Source organism: Mytilus trossulus, chromosome 6, assembly GCF_036588685.1.
Source record: "Mytilus trossulus isolate FHL-02 chromosome 6, PNRI_Mtr1.1.1.hap1, whole genome shotgun sequence".
Classification (NCBI taxonomy): Eukaryota; Metazoa; Mollusca; class Bivalvia; order Mytilida; family Mytilidae; genus Mytilus; species Mytilus trossulus.
In genome coordinates this window covers 26602545-26624001 of record NC_086378.1, presented here as the reverse complement: position 1 = coordinate 26624001, position 21457 = coordinate 26602545, and positions in this window count along the sequence as shown.

Sequence of the window (21457 nt, the reverse complement as noted above, 5' to 3'; positions counted from 1 at the left end):
ACAAAGTTGAAAAACATTGAGGATAAAAAATTCCAAAAAGTTTTGCCAACTATGTCTAAGGTAGTCTATGCATATGTCTATGCAAAACGTGCTTTTGATTTCATCATTGATTTGGAAATTCACTAAGATAACTTCGATCTCTTTTTGCATTTTCGAATATATTTCAAGGTTTGTCTTTTGACCATTTTGGCTTTCAAATATCAAACTGTTATCATTGTTCATATTATGTTTTAACGGTATGCAGTGTATGCGTTTGTTTTCTGATTTATTAAAAATACTTAAAAATTATCTGTCTGTAAATTCTTATTCTACAAAAGACGACAAACTCAAGACTATTGACCCTAAGATCAAGACAATGGTTGCCAAATGACAAATTTTTTTTTCGTTTCATTAAAATAGCAATCATTGCAAAAGATTAATTACTAACCTATTGAATATGATTTCAAATGTTAGGAGATATTCAGCACTCTTCTACTATGGAATCAACTCTACAAACACTATATATTTTGCTTTGTCCAAATTCGATCATTTAATTTCACTGTATAATCATTTTCTTGTCTGATGACTACTCAGATAAAGTTCATTAACTTTCACAAGTATACGTGTAAACATTTACCAAACATGGAATCTGTTTTCAGTTTGAGAAGTCTAAATATAAAATAAAAAGATTATTTTTTTAATCTAATTTTAAACACAGCAAACTACAGAAGCTGTTGATTTTAATATGTTGGGATTTTTTGTGTCAAGTATGAAAATTATCCATTAAGCATGGTCATCTTTCTGCTAATGCAACATGGAAGAACGTAGCTTCTGCTAATTATTAAATTGTTTAAAAAAAAATGAAATACATCTTTATCTTTCGATGTAAATATTTGTTTTACAAATAATTCCGTTGTCTTGGCAGGTCGTAAAATACATATTTGATTTTGGTTTAAACAGTTTAAAAAGAGGGACGAAAGATACCAGAGAAGCAGTCAAACTCATAGATCGAGAATAAACTAACAACGCAGTGGCTAACAAAGAAAAAGACATACAGATAAATAGTAGTACACAATACAACAGATGGAAAACTAAAGACTTAGCAACACGGAATGTGTCCCATTCTCAAAATCACACAGGTGATATTCCTAGTTATGAAATCAACAAAATAACACATTTTCAAGAATAAAACTCCAACCTATGATCAGACAACAACAGTTTTAACAATTGAGATAGTCCACTAAAATACGGCTAGTTATTTTTTTTACCACTAAACCAATTCTCTTTCGTTAATCTTATACACACGTTACTAAAGGTTGTGCAATACGTAGAGAAAAAAACACACCAACTCTTCAGAACTGTACGTAAAAAAAGACAACGAAAACACCGGTTCTAGTAAATCTTTGCTGAGTACGTAGTTGGTTTGTATGTGTACAAAATAGTAAGCATTTCCCTCTTTCGCTTATTTGATTAAAATCAAGGACTATTTACACATGACATATGAGTCATGTTAAATTTAATAAAGCATCGATTATGTGACCATAAAAAGCAAGTAAACATTTATGTTCACTGTGTAATGGCTATTTAAACCCTGAAATATTGCTCATTAAAATCCTATTTCATAAATATTGCACATTCACGGTGCAGCTAGGGTTATTATTTCCAAGTAACGTGACAAAGTGGTTGACATAAAGTAATTTGACAAATGGTACACTTGCTTTCTGATTAAAATAAAATTGCTCAAAACGAAATGAATCATAATTTAAAGGTTGAATACATACTTCAAGACAATATTGCATAATTCATCCGCCGCCAGGATATAATTGTTACAACTTCTCCATGACATATTTCATAATCTGAGCTTGTTTTCATGAAATGTGGACATCTCTTAACCATATTAACCTACTATTGCTTACATGTACCTGTGTTGGTATTTGGTCAATTGTGGTCAGTGGGTTTTTTTCTCGTTTTGTGAATAGCAGTTTTTGTCGACATTTTTTGTTGTTATAATATCGTCGGAAGTTGTTTTCAATTTTCGGTTGAATTGATTAATCATGGAGATTTTCAAACTTCTGGCACAGAGACTGTTTAACTTAACAGACAGTTTTTCTATATAAATAAGTATTTTCTGTTTCTTATTGTTTCTTTAAAAGTGATATACTAGACTAGTATCCTCTTTTTTATGTTTCTTTTCACAGGATAATTGGGATTTTGGAAAGATTTAATGAACAACATAATATGTGTGTTAACAAATAATAAAGTGCCCAAAGATGTATCCCCATGATAATATACAGTCGCTTATATCAACATGATTAAAGCGTATAGTTGGTAAGATAAAAATATTGTCTCATTAACACCTGATGATCATTCAGAAAGTTGAACTTAATATTACGACATTCAGGTACAATTGTAGTAAAATATTTGTAACAATTTTCTTTTATTTTATTATTAAATCAAGAAATTTATAGAAAACGTTGATTCTGAGTATTTAAAATGGTTAAACTATACAAAGAGAATTCTAAACAAACAAGTCATTTGTATGCAAAACAAATTTCTTTAAAGTACATTAAATAAAAAATAAATCTAATCTAAATTTAAAAATATACAATTTTCAGTACTTAGCATTGCATATGGACTAAAATTGTATTAAATTTAATAAATAGCCATGGAAAAAGGCAGGCTTTATCTAATTTCCACATTTTTAGTACTATCAGCTTGTTCTTTTTAACCCCACTCATCTTCGTGATTATATAGACTTGATTATAGACAATTTGTTGATTAAACCTGTTTTTTGTTTGGTGTCTTTTATATCGTTATTAAATTGTTAAGTGTCTTTTACCAATTCATTATATTCAGTTTGTCTATGAATTATTGATTTGTACCATAATTTCCCTTTAAGAGAACGATTGAGATTCCGTAATAGAATCAAAACTTGATTACAAATGCAACCCATTTAAATGCACATAGAAGACCATAATAAGCCAGAAACTCGTCGGTTTTTTTTTGTCTTTTCTATATATTTGTCATTGTTTGTTTTTTTAGGGAAAAGTGTGGAAACTTATATTGAAAGTAAACGAACTCATAGTGTTCACAGCTTTCACTTTCATTCTTTTCGTGTTCTCTTATTTCTAAACGACGAGGAATAATTCCGGTTTTCTTTATAGTTCATTTAATTTTTGTACAAAATACAAAGAAATCGCTAGGAAAAAAAGTAATGTATCCCTTATTTAGATACTTGATTATGTTTTGGAACAATGCATTTTAATAATATAAATTTCGTCCGGCTATATGTTACTGAAAACTTTTATCTGCTTCCCTTTTTCTGATGACAATTAGAATAAATATATTAAGGTATTCAATAGTTTAAACAAAACATCAATATTCAAAGTCATAGTGATATCTTTTATAATGATAATCAGATGCGTTTGTGGGTTTTAACAATTGGGGTATGGTTATAAAAAAACAATTAATTGCATTTAGAAAGTAGATACGATGAAATAATAATAATGATAATAAGATAACTCAGTACGATACGATCTGATAATTAGTCAGGTAAGGCTTCTCTTGCAAATAACTAATCAAATGAAAAAAAGTTGCAAATGATATCGTAACTACGATCCCGTTCCCTTTTATGAATGGGACCTACCGAATTAGACTTTTACCTTATTTTTTATCACATAAGCAATATGGGTGCCACATGTGGAGCAGGATCTGCTTACCCTCCCGGAGCACCTGAAATCACCCCTAGTTTTTGATGAGGTTCGTGTGGCTTATTCTTTAGTTTTCTATGTTGTGTTATGTGTACTATTGTTTGTTGGTCTTTTTTCAATTTTAGCCATGGTGTTTTAGATTTTTGAGTTTGACTGTTCCTTTGGTATCGTCACTCTTTTACAGATTCACCAGATGAAATCCCGCTGTATAACATACATAACAAGATTGCTCAATGATTTGAAAAAAAAGGTTATTTAATTTAACAAAATACTGAAATGGATAAAAGCGTCTTCTATTATAAAGCGTTAAATTTGGCAAATACAACAATAAGGAAAGTAGATCTATTCTACTTTAACAATGCATGTTGTCCTCAATATGAAATAGTTGGCAATCAATGCACCAAAGTCAAAATGTACTTTTCTTTCTGTAATATGATTAATTACAGTGCTTAATCTATAAATAAATGTTTAGGATCGCTAGACAGAAATTCTGAACCAGGTTTTAATTTCATTTACTGGTAACAGCTTTTAAGTTGACATCTTCTCACTGAGGTTCTACGATTCCCGTGATTGTGGAATGAGCTTTACAGCATGATAATTATGAAAGTACCATTAACATTACTGTTTCTTCGGTTTAACGACTATAATCAGTTTAAGTTATTTCAGTATTAGTACATTTTGTTTCTAGGGCATATGATGTTTCTATTTGAAGTATAATTGGTGTTGTGGGATTAAGATTGGTAAAACTTATGTCAGGCTTTATTTCACAAAGATATATATAAATATATGAATAAATAGTTATGGGAACTTTTAAAAACAATGTACGCCTTTATTACGCAAGTGTAAACGATGATTTATACATCCACAATATCTACAATGGATTGTCCTTTTGTGTATTTAAGCTATAAAGTAACTTCGTAAATAATAGCATATTGTGTCACTACATGTATCACATTTCTTCTTATTTATTTGGACTACATCCCGTGCTGACAAATGCACCAACCAAATCAGACACATGAATCTTCTTTAAGGTGGCTCGTGGGTACAAAAATTTTAGCAAAAAATTAAACCTTTATTTTTTCATTACAAATTTTATTTACTACACTATTAGTTGTTACTTTATGATATGGTACAAAAAACAACCCAAAAAAATTGATTTGGTTTGGCCCCAGATGACTTTAAAAATTGAAAAAGCTCCAAATTATCTCCCTTTGGTGCAAAAATGCCATTTTTTGGCCTTAAATTTGAAATATCTTTTTTAACTCATCGGTGACCTATATTTTTTATTATTGTTTTCAAATAAGCTGTACATAAACTAAATAATTGTAAAATTTAAACGATTTCTTATATTAGGTTTTTTTTTTATTTCGATATTTCCTCTTTTTCTCCTATTAGTTCAACAGGAAAAAAGGACATTAACAAAAATGTATGCTTCTTCCAGAGGCAGATTTTAGCTTAAATGAACGGTGACCCCATTTTTTTATTTCATTTTTCTTTTAAGTTTATGATAAAGTTCACTATGAAAAAATATAGCGAAATCCTATATTAGAAAAAAAAAATCATTTATACCCAGGAGCCCCCTTAAGTTGTTTTGGTTGCTATTTGAGCCTATGTAAAGAACTTGCTCACCGAGACGAAATGCAGATATCCAAATTCCAACCCACTCATTATCAAGAAAAACACACGCAAGACAATAAAAAAAAATCAAAGCGCAAAAGCGCTGTAAAGGCAGTTAATTACGGGTTGTGTGTATTTCTAGTCCAGTTATACCATTATCTTCCATAGAACAGAGGTGGTTTGTAGAATTTAAGATTCAGAGTTCTTTTGTACCTAGTTCACCTATATCTATAGTCTATGTTTACAGTATATTTTATGTGCCTCCCATGAAATGCATTTTTAGCCATGGCCTTGTCAGTTTGCTTTAAATTTATGAGTTTGACTGTCCCTTTGGTGTCTTTCGTCCCTCTTCTTTAGACATATAAGAACTTTTCCTTTTCAATATAAATAGACTATTCTTAATTATTGATTGTATACACATATTCTATGACTCTCATGAAAAATAGTTCACAAAGATTGACTAGTCTCTGTACTGTTTATAGCAAGAACATCAAGTAACATAATGGTAAATGTACATAGTAACATGTCAACTTTTTTGATGACCATACCTGGCAACTGTCAGTATTTGCAGAGTATTTCCCCCATCGAGCTCAAGGCTCCCAAATGGAAATTTTGTAAGAGCAATTTTGTCGACTATTTTAAAGAAAACAATTAATTCAACAATGGCTATGACCTTGTTAATGCACGAAGAAGCCAAAAACCACATTAGAATATATTTGAAGGGAATCCATGACAAATCGTCCCACTTTAAAAACAAGAGTGCACACACTGAAATGTCTCGCCTTCTTTACTAATCATTGATATTATGTTGATAATCCTAATGATAAAGCTTTATTACAACTGTCACATAATCTTAACATAAACCAAGAAAACTAAACATTGACAATTGAACCATGAAAATGAGGTCAAGGTTAGATAAACCATGCCAGGTAGGCAAGTACAGCTAACAATTCTTCCATACAACAAATAAAATTGACTTATTGCTTATAGTTTAAGAAAAACAGACCAAAACACAAAAGCTTAACACTGAGCAATGAATTGTAAAAAATGAGATCAAGGTCAAATAAAACCTGCGCGACTGACATGTAGATCATGAAATATTTCCATACACCAAATATAGTTGACCTATTGCATATAGTATTAGAAAAAAAGGCAAAACTCAAAAACTTAACTTTGACCAGTGAACCATGAAAATGAGGTCAAGGTCATATGAAACCTGCCAGGTAGACCTGTACACCTTACAACCATTCTATACACAAAATATAGAAGACCTATTGCAAACAGTATAAGAAAAACAGACCAAAACACAAAACTTAACTATAACCACTAAACCATGAAAATGAGGTCAAGGTCAGATGACACCTGCCAGTTGGACATGTACACCTTACAGTGCTTCCATACACCGAATTTACTAGACCTATTGCTTATAGTATCTCAGATATGGACTTGACCACCAAAACTTAACCTTGTTCGCTGATCCATGAAATGAGGTCGAGGTCAAGTGAAAACTGTCTGACGGGCAAGAGGACCTTGCAAGCTACGTACATACCAAATATAGTTATCCTATTACTTATAATAAGAGAGAATTTAACATTACAAAAAATTTAACTTTTTTTTCAAGTAGTCACTGAACCATGAAAATGAGGTCAAGGACACTGGACATGTGACTGACGGAAACTTCGTAACATGAGGCAACCATATACAAAGTATGAAGCATCCAGGTCTCCCACCTTCTAAAATATAAAGCTTTTAAGAACTGAGCTAACATCGCCGCCGCCCCCGGATCACTATCCTTATGTCGAGCTTTCTGCGACAAAAGTTGCAAGCTCGACAAAAAAACTGCCCCAACCTGGATTACCAAATCGCCCCCCACTTGTGAACCGTGTTAAATCCCGTTAATATTACCCCTGCCAACTGGTCCCACCTAATGGAAATCGGTGAAATCTAGATAAATATATTAATAACCAGGATGAATTTAGTAATGCCAACTCACCCCACTTATGGAAAAAGATGTTATCCCATGGAATATAAGTTCAATTCCATATATTGCATTATGATACATTTAACAGGTTTCTTTTCAATTGTTATGCAAATAACTTAGAGCTTCAAAACTTAGTTATTCTTTAACAATCAGGGTTTTTTTAGAATTATAATTTCAGTATATATCAATAATAGTAAGTAAATTAATTTTCGGTTTGTTTGTATTCTGTGTACATTAGTTTTCATTAAAGTGGTGCGAGTTTTTATTTTTAATTATATATATATTATTAATCTAAATATTACCGTTTTTTTTATAAGTAGGGCAAGTTGGCAGGAGTAATATTAAACATGATTTAACCAATTTCACATGTGGGGCGATTTGATAAATCAGTTTGTGGCGTTTTTTTAAAAAGTGGGGCGATTAGCCAGTGGGGCGACTTGTCCTGCTTCCATTTGAAGGCCCCCTTGGAGGTTTTGTATGACTATATGAACCATCTTTCATGTAAAAACCCCATGTGCATTTTGAAAAGTTGGCAGATATGTTTCTAACTCCAGGCAAAATCTACTGGTATGAATGAAAAAGAAGTTTTCAATTAAGGCTCTGTGGCCATAACAGCTGTCTCATTAGCATTTTAACCACTTCCAATATTTGCAATTAAAACAATAGAAGAAAATTATTCAACGCAAAAACAAAACTTACTTGTAAGTAAATATGAAATTCTCTTTACGGTATGAGTTTTTCTCATTGTTTGAGATTGTACAGTAGTACATGTACCTGTAACTGCTTATACCAATTTCTTATTCACTTTTGCTTGATTAACTCACTAAATATCATATACATTGTACCACATCTCCTTATTTTTATAAGCATTCCAATAACATGAACAATTGTAATTCAATTCTATATACCAAAGCAAAATGATCTGCACCACTTTCATTCACTAGTATGCATCTTTTGGCAAAATACAAGTTCTTAAATGACACAATATATATTTATTGATAAAAAAAATAAAATTTAGTATCCAACTCTATAAACAGGTATAAAAAAAACACAGCTGTGTCATAACTTGTGAAATCTGTGCTGAAAACACAAACGTTGATGGTATTTGATTAATTCCATATGTGAAGCTCAACATTAGCTCGTCAGTTGGTGGTGGACAGTTATAGTTCCTTTCTGCAGGCTAGGATGAATGGCTTTTCAGGAAAACCAATTTCACAAATCAAAACTTTCCTCTAGATTTCTCCTACAATATTCATCCAGTTTAGTTCTTTTGTTTTAATTGGACACCGTCCTGATTTTTAATTTTGCAAACCATTCAGTCTCTTGCTTGCAAATGGTGCATGAAATTAGGATGGGTATGGCAGTAGACAAGTGTCTTTAAAGTGGGTTTGTGCCCTGAAAAAAAGTTTTATAACTTAATTTTTTTGAAACTTGTGCAACACACATACCTAAATAACTATAACATAGAAGAGAGCAGCATTCGTGTCAATGTTTTGTTCCTGTTTACATTGTCATTGATATTTTTTTCAGAAAGCCTGAGCTCATGAATTCCTGTCATAACATCCTAAATTAACATAATTACTGCTAGCTAGCTAGAATAATTATCAGTATGCAATACGTACACTATCATTGTACAGCCCAAGTCTTCAGTATATATAATTGTTGCATTCATTCACTCCTGTGTTCAGTCGTTCAAAAATATTTAAACATCAACAAATGAACTTTAATAAGGACAAGAAAACACTAGAAAAGATACGTACATACAACCCGTGTTTAAGTGTATTTGAGAGAAATATATCGGGTTAAACGATTTATAAAGGAGAAATATATCTGGTTAAACGATGTATAAAGGAGGAAAAATTGTAGATATTGCATTACGATGCTTTCTACCTAATAGCACGTGGATATGTTTACATATTTAGACTTGACCCAGTATGACCCGTACCTTGTAGGTCATCGCCGTCGACTAGACTACAGTCGTGTATAAGACAACAAAAAGCTTAAGCCTGTACTATTTGTGTGAAGTAAATGTGTTTGTTCTGTACATTTAAATTGTTTTACCTGATAGCAAGGACGTAAATCTATCCGTTTCCTTCTCAATTCACTTTGTCAAATTCTTCGAGCTTCTTCGAAACATACGTATTACTGCGCCGGAAGTGAGAAAAATATGAGAAATCCTCGTAAAATAATGCTATTTTCAATTTTGTGGAATCCATTTTGTTATATTTATTATACAAAGATAAAAAAAAGTTACGATTAATTATGAATTTGATATCATTATACGGAACGTTTGTGGACTATTTTTTCCATAGCTGTAAAACGGTCATTTTGGCGGGAAATCATACACACGTAGATTGGCTGGTACCCGATCGTAATGTTACACATCACATACACAAAAAGCTAATACCCGGAACGTAGTACCGGGAACCAGGATAATACGTAGACAACATACATAACTAATACCGAAATTTAAAACGCTTTACAGTTTCTCGTTCATAAACCGAATTCCGCTTTGAATTATAGAAGATGCAATATTAATCATGTTCAGTCGACTTTTCATTGTTATATCAACGTCTGAACTAATTAAAGAATCTTTAGATGTCAGATAACATTCGAAATTGACCCGACCTCTTTCCGCACGGAATACACATAATGATAGTTTGTAGTCAGGTTGACTGCTTATAATGCAAAATACACACTCATAACAAGTTCTATAAAACAAACAAAACACACTGATCGTTTCTTTAGTCCCCAATGTAAATGAAAGAAATAAAAACCATATCATACCATAAAAAGAAGAGGAGAAATTCGAACATTTCCGGATCTATTTCTGGCCAAAAGACCCCCTGCAAAGATTGCGTATGAAAAGATGAACCTCATGACCTAAAAGTCAGGCCTTAAAGCACTGCCTTTAAAAAAACAGTCATGGTCTTGGTAGAGTATGCGAGAGTGTTGCGAGTAACAAATACCAAACACTTACCTTGAATATACAGACAAACGCCCCACATCATATAGAAAGCAAGACACAACATAGAAATCTAAAGACTAAGTAACACGAACCCCACCTAGTGGTACGGTAGGTGTTGAGCTAATATCATTAATGGTACCATCTTTAATTGCACCAGATGTAAATTGTTGATAATACATGATTCTTCAGTGATGCCCTTGGCAAAAAGCGGACCTAACGAAAAGGACATAAAGTTACGCCAAATTCTATAAACAAAGAGTTTGAATTTATGCATGAAGGACATATTCCTTTAATTCAATTAAACAAAAAAGTGTGTACCAGAAGATCAGAAGATCTCTATCAAACAATTACTAAACGAATTTTCATGAAAATTTGTTATTACAGATTTTATTAATGTACACTTTTGTGAAAATCTTTGTCTTTTTAATGAGTCGAGTCATCTGTTTGTCCTTACCGAAAGTTTGTTCGATTTGTTATTTTTTTACCTTTTAGACCTCCATAAACTAGATAAAGATATAAAAGACTATATAAATATTTTTTTACCCTAGGTCTTGTAAAAATCTCCTCAGTGTGCTTTTATACATCATTACGTTATTCTTGATAATAGAAGTCAAATTAACTTTGGGGAAAAACATTTTGAAAATGAGTTTTCTATTATAATGCCATTTATCCTTAATGTTTCCTTTTTAGTTTCAAACATTATCTAACGGATATTCCTGTAACTGTGCGTCTTTTCTTTCACGTCATACATTTTGAATTTTAAAGCAGAATCCATTCGATTTGATAGAAATATGTGTTGCTATCTATATATACTTGGGTAATTTACATATCTTTCAGACATAAATGTAATTATGATACTATTTCATTGTTTATTGATTTTACTGACACGGTATTCCTATCATTACATATATTTCACTCTAGCATCTGCAATTTTTAGACATTTCTTAGGGTTTCTTAACCACAAATAAAACATTTCATAAATAATTAAAAATGAGCATTTTAAACATCTCAAAGTGATTTGTTGATTATCACCAGCAAAAAGAACAATTATAATGATAGCTCACGAATATTTAACCATAACTCTTATATCAATTTTGACCTACTTAAGTTGGAAATTATGTAATCATCCGTAAATAAAAACACATTCCCAGTCTATGCAAACTGGCCCAAATGTTATTTAAAGTTCAGATTCAAAGACCCACAGGACGAAATCAAAAGGCACAAATTATATTATGATAATTTGTAAAGGAAGATGTTTAAGTCCCTGAGGGTATCATCAGCTTATTATATCATCAGTGCTTCAGTCCTTACATTATTTATAAGATACATTGAAATAATTCAAGTTGAGAAATTAAGAAACTGTTTTTCCAACTCAATGTGAGTTACACAATATAACGCCTTTGTTTTGGTTCATGTCGATGTTGAGAAAAGACGATAATGTTTAAGCGGCTGAATGTTGTTTTTTTTAAGGTAGAAATAAATTAAGAACTATTATAGCAAAGATTAATCAGCAAGTCAGAAAGCTCATCATACAAATATTTGTGTTGACATCCTGATTCACATCTGGCACCCGTCGTGTTGCTCATGTACATTATATACGATATACTAAAACTTAAACGTAGACCTTAATTTCACAACAATGTGCTTATGTTAGGTTCTTACGATTGCACTTTTCTTATAGCATGACATATTTTCGTCTTTCTATTGATATTCAATTTTGGTGGTTGTTCTGTCGGTGCATAAACGTTTTTTGATAAACTCTGCTTACAGAACTATCATGCAAACATAGTTCAGATCAATGACTTTAAAAGCAAAACAATGATTGCTAGATATCGTGTTCCATAGAAATAGCAATCATTACGACAGCCTTTCGCTATAACCATATTATATGATCTCAAAATGTTAGGAAACCTTGAACAATCTCTAGTTATGGTATTAACTCTACCAAGACCATATACTTTGCTTCGTTCAATTCGACTATTTATTCGTACCATATGATTATTTCATGTCTGCAAACCTATCGAGTACAGTACACAATGCTTCATCGTATCAAAAATACGAGGATACAAATGAAAAATAAAGAAATTGAAAACAAGATAATAGTAAAACGAAGGATTGATTACATAATGCTATATTTGGAATACATCAACATCAAATCACACACACACTATTGATTTTGCTATATATGTTGTTTCGTTATACGTATTCAACGAAACCTAATCTTTTCATACATGTATGGTCATGTTTTTGTTTATAAGGCATGTAAGAACGAATCAAAAATAGCTTCTGCTAGTTAGTGCGATGTTTCAAACTTGTTTAACATTATATATGCCCTCAAATTTCAAATTGTAATTACTAATAAACTCATTTGTCATGCACAAAAGATTTAGCATATTATTGGATAAATATTTCGGCAACTAAAACAAATTTTATGTACAAACAAAATCACATCAGAGCAGGTAATATTCCTTTGTTCCTATCAAAATCTTTGAAATGCCACATAATTGAAAACCATCGAATAGTGTTATCTGAGGAATTAGAATAAGGAAATTGTGTCGTTATATCTGTGTTATAAATTATAAATTTAAAGATAATTGATGTGAAAAAGGTCATCGTAAAGTCTTTCTTTTAAATGTCAAACCTATAATTTAAAGTCAGAACATTCAGAACCTTTCGAAATGGCGTCTTTTTGTAACAATACTTTATGTTTTGACATTATTTGCAATACATGCTTGTGATTTCATCGTTGGTGTAGACATCTGTTTTCGCATTTATGATATATTTCAAGGTTTGCTCATTGGCCTTTACATGAATGTGACTAGTCTGGCTTTTAAGACTACACTGTTCATTTGTACATATTTTGTTTCAACGATATGCAGTATAGTTATGTGTTTTCCGGTGCTTTAAAATATTTTAAAAAGATCTCTAGTTAAAAGATAATTCTACAAAAGACTTGAGATCATTGACCCTAAGAGCGAGACAATGTTTGTCAAATGACATAGTTGTGTTTCGTGTCATGAAAATAGTAATCATTGCAAAAGATTTATCATTATCAAACTATTTATTTTATTCCAAATGTTAGGAGATATTCAGCACTCTTTTAACATGGCATAAACTCTATCAAACCCATATACTTTGCTTCGTCAAATTCCGAGTATTTAATTTCCCTGTATAATCATTTTTCTGTCTGATGACTAGTCAGATTAAGTTTAATTAACATTTACAAATATACCAGTGTACAAATGAATCAAATGTAAAATGAAACCTTTTCATAATCTGATAGATATAGGAATATGGTGTATGAGTGCCAATGAGACAACTCTCCTTCCAAATCATAATTATAAAAGTAAACCCTTATAGGTTAAAGAAAGGTCTTCAACACGGAGCATATAAAGGGCTCCAGAAATTACTAGACGTGTAAAACTATTCAAACGGGAAAACCAACTGTCTAATTTATATAGAAAACGAGAAACGAGAACCACACACATTGAAGACAACCACTGAACATCAGCTTGTGTTTATAAATTGAGAATAATCTCTCTATCATATTAATCTACTAATATAAACCAACTTATTTTCAAGACTTTCACAAGTAGAAAAATAACTCGAATATAAATCGTCGGGAATTTAGAAGAATTTTTGATCTTTTCTTAATAAACTACGTCAAGTAAATTGGAAAATCGCGAAAAAAAATAGCCGCGAGGTGGACTAAAAAGAGTAAAACGCGAAATAATGTATCCGCGAAAATAAGTTGGTTAACAGCATTTCTTACATGTACCTGGGTGGTTTTACGTCAGTTGTGATCTGTCTTTTTTTTCTTTTTCATTTTGTTAAGAGCAGTTTCTGTCGACATTTGTTCTTGTTAGAACAATTTTATTGATTATTTAAAGTTTTACACTCCTTGCAAAGACACTGTTTATCTTCACACACAGTTTTTTCTGTTTCTTATTGTTTCTTAAAAAGTTATAAACAGGTATATAAATCTTCTTTTGCATGTTTTTTCACAAGGTAATCTGGATTTTAGAAAGATTTAATGATCAGCATAATATGTGTGCTTTTTACAAAGGATCAAGTTGTCACTTTATCACCATGTCTTAAAATATATCGTATAATTGTTTCCTCTAGCGAATTTCTGCTGAACATTCGGACAGGAGGTGAAAAGCTAAATAACGTCATTCAGGTAGTAGATATTTGTAACAAGAATTTTTTTTTTTTTAAATAAACTTTTTTTTAGAAAATGTTGAATCTGAGTATTTAAGATGACTCAACACTACAAAGAGAATTCAAATAAAAAAAACAAGTCATTTGTATTCAAAACGATATTCTTTTAGGCACATTAAATAAAAATAAAAAAGTTTAATCTGAATTTTAGATAATAGGATTTTCAGTACTTAAAATGGAATATAGACTAAAATTCAATGAAATGTAATTGATAAACATAGAAAAAGGCAGGCTTTTTTTTAATTTACAATAATAAGTACTGCAAGCTGGTTCTTATTGACCGCACTCATCTTTGTAATTATATAGACTTGATTATAGACAATTTGTTGATTAAACCTGTGTTTTGTGTTGAGTCTTTTATATCGTTATTAAATAGTTCAATGTCTTTTCACAATTTATTATATCACTATAAGTTTGTCTATGAATTATTGATTTCAACACTAATTGCACTAAAAGTGAACGATTAAGATTTAGTAAAACAATCAAAATAAGATTACAAATGCAACCCACTAAAATGCACCTTAAAGACCATAGTAAGTCAGAATCTATTCTGGTTTTGTCTTTTTTCTATATATTTGTCATTGCTATTTTATTTTTTAATGGACAATTGAATTTAAAGTTCAAAGTAAATGATTTTATAAGTACTCACAATTATATGAATCGATGCGATATAGTTGACACACACGTATAAATTGGCTCTAGATTCCGTTCTTTTCGTGGGTTCTAATTTTTTTTATTGACTAGAAATAGTTCTAGTTTCGATGTTTAATCATTTTTATGGCAAAGAAATTCGTAAGCAAAAATAAAAACGTATCCATAATTTAAATATTTGTTTATTTTGAAACAATGTATTTTAAAGGTAAACATGTAGTAAAAAATGATAGGCTAAACAAAACAGTTGTATACAGATTTTTAGATCTCTCAATTGCATTTAGAATATAAAAATCAAGATCAAACTACAATAAGAGAACATCGATCATAATCTCCATATGATACGATCTGATACGTAGCCAGGTTATACTTCTCTTGCAAATAACTTATTAGATAAAGAGATACATGCATCAACCACCATGTTTTGTTGAAAGATATGAATGGTATATGATGGAAAAGCTGCTAGTTGACTGCTGTGTAGTTCGAAGTTGAACTTTGAAAAGTAACAATCGAAACGTATTTTCTATATTCTAGTTTTAATTCGTCAGTCTACAATTTTGTGTCAATATCATAATCTGGTTCTGATATGAAGCAACTATCTTGTTTTGGGAGCATCAAAGTTTTAGGTCTTCTTGGATAAGATGCAGTCACTTGCAGAAATGTATATTATTAAATAATAGGACCTCATAAATTCATCCGTGAAATGGAATATTTGATTTTTTTCTTTCTATCTTCGAGAAGACGAAAAATCGAAACTAAACGTTTTAAATTTTATGCATCGTACGAGTTTCTAAATTTATCTTTGGCAGGAACGTCCAAGGCTGATCAATTGAAGATCAAAGATGTTATGAACCATATCATTTTACGAGCTTTATGTCTCGAAATAACATAAAAATAGTCAAGTCACCCTTAGGTAGTAATAAACAGTTATGAAAAATAATGCAAAATCACCATTTATGATAAATTTTACAATCCCCTATTCCTTGCTTTCTTATAAATCAAGTTTTATTTGTGCCCTATATGTACATATTCATGTAATCAGTATATTCCAGTGATTTGATTTCCAGTAGTTGAAAAGGTTAAATAAAATTACTTTTAGGTGTGATCATGGCATTTATGCCTTTAATTGATATAAAATATTACAAAAAGGGGTATAAGGATGTCACATATTCCCTAAAAAAAAATCAAAACTAGAATTGCAATCCCTTTGGGCGATATTTTTTATGAAATTGTTTAAATATATTTATCAAGAGATCAAATAAATGTCAGAAGTCTTTCTTTTCATTCTATGTAAAACTTCGCCAAATACTACGTGCGATAAAGGGTTTGTAAACCCTACAAATATTTCTGGACATGAAGTCGGTCTGGCTTTAATATACCGACAGTGAAACAGAAATAGCGCATAAAACATGTAAAAAATAATATTGATGTTCTAATAACCGCACTTTGGAGTATAAATTGACCATCAGCTGTCTAAAACGAATTTTATTGCACAATAACTTTCAAATTTGAAAAAAATCAGTAGCAAAATGCGAAACTTCACTCCTAACTGTGTATTGCTACATGCGGTCAACCTTGCCTGAGAGGGTAGAACAACGCAGGGACGGACTTTTTAAAAAGGTTTGTACAGCAGTACTTACAACTGATTTGATGATAGTTTTGTATGCCATCTGCCGGTAATGGGTATTCAAGTTCAGTAAGTAAAGCCCTCTGATTACAAGGTGTTACAGCAGATCATAAAACAAATGAAACTGGCGTGATTTAATAGATTGGTACATGCACAAAACAAGTACATCGTTTTTAATTTAAACATCTTGTTTTTTTTAAGATACTGCTTTCTGTTCATTTGTTGAGGGAACCAGTGTGGTATTTAACATATATGTTAATATCAAAATATGCAGACCAACAACGGAAAAGACACAATTTTCATAACTCAAGATATATTCATCAACATCTGTTTATTAACAACGTTTTAGCCTATATGTTACAAGAATTTTGTATTCTGTAAAATTCCAAAACTGGTAAGATTATAAAAAGCTTTGGATATCGGATCTTCAAACAACGTTTCCAACACGAACGGTTAAACATTTCAGATATGCCTGCTTTTGTAATAACACAATCCCCCACTAACTGGGGACAGTGGTGAAACAGCACACCGTAATAACCAAACGTATAAAAGGCAAACATAAATGTTTGCTTCAGTTATTAATCCACCAGATGGAAATGTCCTCTTTATAACATACATAACAGGATTCCACAATGATTCGAAAGAAGGCAATTTGATTCAATTACATATATAAATGAAATGATACCGTCTCCTAATTTAAACCATTAAAATTTTGCAAATATGAAAATAAGAATATCTATTTTATTTTAACAATGCATATTTTCCTCAATCCGAATAGTTAGCAATCAATGAACAAAAGCTAAAATGTACTTTTCATTTCTGTAACATGATTAATTAATATTACAGTGCGTAAGTTTTCTATAATTAAGAAATAAATAAAACAGAATCGCTAGAAAATAAAATTCTGAATCAGGATTTAATGTCATTCACTTGCAACAACTTTTAAGTTGACAACTTTTCGGTGAGGCTCTACGACGATGTGATTGTGCAATGAGGTTTGCATCATGGCAATTAAGAAAGTACTATTAACATTTATGTGTTTAACGACTATAATCAATTTACTCATTTTAGTATAAGTACATTTTGTTTCTAAGGCATATGTTGCTTCTATTCAAACTATAATTGATGTCGTGGGATTATGAGTAGCTAAACTTATGCCAGACTTTATTATATATACACCTCGTAAAAAGTTACGCAACACCTGATAATTTTCCAGAATCGTTTGTTACTAATTTCATAATTTAACGAATTATTGATACAATGAACGGAAATTGTGTTTTAAAAAAAAACAAAAAAAACCATACAGATCGTTAATTGAAAAGTGAAAGTTGGACTGTTTTCGTGATTGAACTTTTGACTGTTTCATTTTAGGCAAATGGTTGTCAAATGGCAATATAAAATACAAGTTTCAACCCTAACTGAAATTTTTATAAAGTTTGCTCTGCACTATACACACTATTCTTTTCAAAACTCGAGAGTATCAATTTGTGAATAAATTAAAGTACAATTTAGGCCAGGCTACTCGTAATTCCTGTAAATTATTACCAGCTGGAACCCTATTGTTGACTTTCGAGCAATATCATCTCAAACATGCTAATTGGGAACCATATCCGGTGGTATTGGTGGCCAATGAATCGTACCAATTGCCTCCTGACGTTATTTATCGGATACAATGCGTTCTCTGTGTGGTCTAACATTATCGTCCATAAATATGGGTCTAGTTGCAAAAATGTTATTGTCAAAATGTGGCACAACGATATATCGGATGGTTCTATCTAATCCAGACCATAAAGGTCAATTTTGCAGTCGAATTCAAAGCATCCCCAAACTGTCAAACTTCCACAACCAAATACTGTAGTTACAAGGATGTGAAATTTCTTGTATGTTGTAACCCGAGGATGCCAAACGCGTATGTGCCTTTCTATGGTGTAGGAGGAAGCTGCATTCTGACTTGACGTCATTGTCTCAAAGTCCATTTGATCACGTGACCACTGATGTCGAGCCTGACAATGCCTACGAGTCAGAAATGATCTTTTGACTGGTCTACTGGCACGTTAATTGGCACAATTAAGTCTCCGGTTAACAATTACATTTCGTTGCACTTAACTTGGACGGAAAAACGTGTATGTAGCTTTCGAAAACCTCAAAAAAAGCCTTTTTAATGTACCTGGGAATAAGATTTAGACCTGAATTGTAACGATTCGATTAACATTAGATTAAAAAAATACATGGAAACAAAGCAGTATCAAATTTAATTGTAAAACAAAAAATAGAAGCAAAAACATTTAGGTGTTGCTTAATTTTTGGCGAGATGTAAATAAATATATCAATAGATACATAATTGTGGGTGCCTTTTCAGCTCAGTGTAAAACGATCATTTCTACATCCACAATATTTTCAATGGATTGTCCTTTTGTGTATTTTAGCTTGAAGGTAACTTAAACAAAAATAGCATATTGTTTATAATACATGTATCAACTTTCTCCTTATTTATTTGGATTGTATCCCCTTCTGACAAATGATCCAAATCGGAAACATGAACCTTCGTTAAGTCGTTATGGTTGCTCTTCAAGTCTAAAATGTAAATAACTCGTTTATCGAGACAAAATGCAGAAATGAAAATAATTCAAACACATCAAAAACAAGAAAACAACACGTAAGACAATCAATTAACAGTCATGGTCTTGTTAGAGTAGTACATCGGCAACATGTTGGGAGTTGTGAGTAAAATATCACCAAAAACACCTTGAATATACAGACAAAACCCCACAGCATATAGAAAGCAAGAGACAACATAGAAAACTAAAAACTAAGCAACACGAACCTTCCTAGTAGTACGGTAAGGGTTGAGCTAACAGCATTAATGGTACAAATTTTAATTGCACCAGATGTCAAATAGTGATAATAAATGATTCTTCAGTGATGCCCTCGGCAAAAAGTGATCAAACGAAAAAGGGCCTAACATGACCAACTCCTAGAAAAGAGGTTGAAATTTTGCATACAGGACATATTCCCTTATTTCAATTAAACAAAAATGGTGTACCAGAAGATCAGAAGTTCTTTTTCAAACAATTAATGAACTTGTTTTCATGAAAAAAATTATTATACAGATTGTATGTACACGTTTGCGAAAGTCTTTCTAATGAGCCGATTTATCTGTTTGGGTTTGTTTTGCCGAAAGTTTGTTTGTCCGATTTGGGTTTTTTTCTTTTATACCTCCATACATTAGATTAACACATTTAAGTATTATAATTTTTAGCCCAGGTCTGGGACAAACTCTTAAGTATGCTTTTATACATCATAACGTTATTCTAGATATTAGAAGTCAAATAAACCTTGAAGAAAATGGGTTTTCTATTCTAATGCCATTTATTCATAATGTTTCCCTTTTAGCTTCCGACATAATATCAGATGTTCCTGTAATTGTACGTCTTTTATTTCATGTCATACATTGGAAAGTTTAAATCAGAATGCATTTAGTTTGATAGAAATATGAGGTGCTATATTTACTTTGGTAATTGACACATCTTTCAGAAATTAATGTTAGTGGTGCAATTTATATTATTTCATTGTTTATTGGTTTTACTGATATGGTATTGCTATCATTACATATATCTTCCTCGAGAATCTGAAATTTTTAGATATTTCTTGGGTTTCTAAACAACATGTAAAACATATTTTGTTCACAAATACATCAAAATGAGGTTATTAAACATCCGACAGTGATTTTTTAATTATTACCAGCAAAGAAAATAATTAAGATGATAGACCATGAATATTTTACCCATAACCTTTATATCCTATTTGACCTACTAGCATCTGCAATCTTAAGACATTTCTTGCATTTTCCTTACCACATATAAAACATGGTTTATTACGTTGGTTTTCCCGTTTGAATGGTTATACACTAGTAATTTTGGGGCCCTTTATAGCTTGTTGTTCGGTGTGAGCCAAGGTTCCGTGTTGAAGGCCGTACTTTAACTTATAATGGTTTAATTTTCAAATTGTTACTTGGATGGAGAGTTGTCTCATTGGCACTCACACCACATCTTCCTATATCTGTTTATTGTAAAGTAACATTTAAATGCGAATATTAAATATTTCACAATACAATGTTAATTGTCATTGTCAAAAGACAGTTTTTCTACGGAGTTTTATTTCAAATTACTTCTTAGTGTAGCTTTAATTTTTCATTACTTGTTTTACTAATTAATCGCTAATGGCAATGAATCTATATTTAACTTTTTCCATGAGTATATGAAAACATCCCGCTCATATCGCGGTTCTAGTTATTATTACGTACGCCTTAACAATTTTACACTTCAACAGTTTTAAGGGTGTGTATAATCATGTTTATTACGAATAAGACCAGATTATTTTGCAATACATATATAACAGAATGTAGAACAGATCGCTGTCAGGTCTTAAAACGAAACGTAAACACATGATCTGTATTCAAGTCAGATTTTTTCACTTATCTTCCTAATTTCGAATTTTGAAACCAGCTCTTTAAAAACATTTTTGAAAAAAATATTCTGAATATTCCCTCCTCTAAAACTTTGATCGAACTGCACATTTTACCCAGATAAATCCACTCTGAAAAAAAAGAACTGCATCGTGATTTTGATTTACACAGAACAAAAAGCCAACACAATGCAAGTAACACGATATTTGCAAACATCGCATTCGCTCCGGTGTATGTC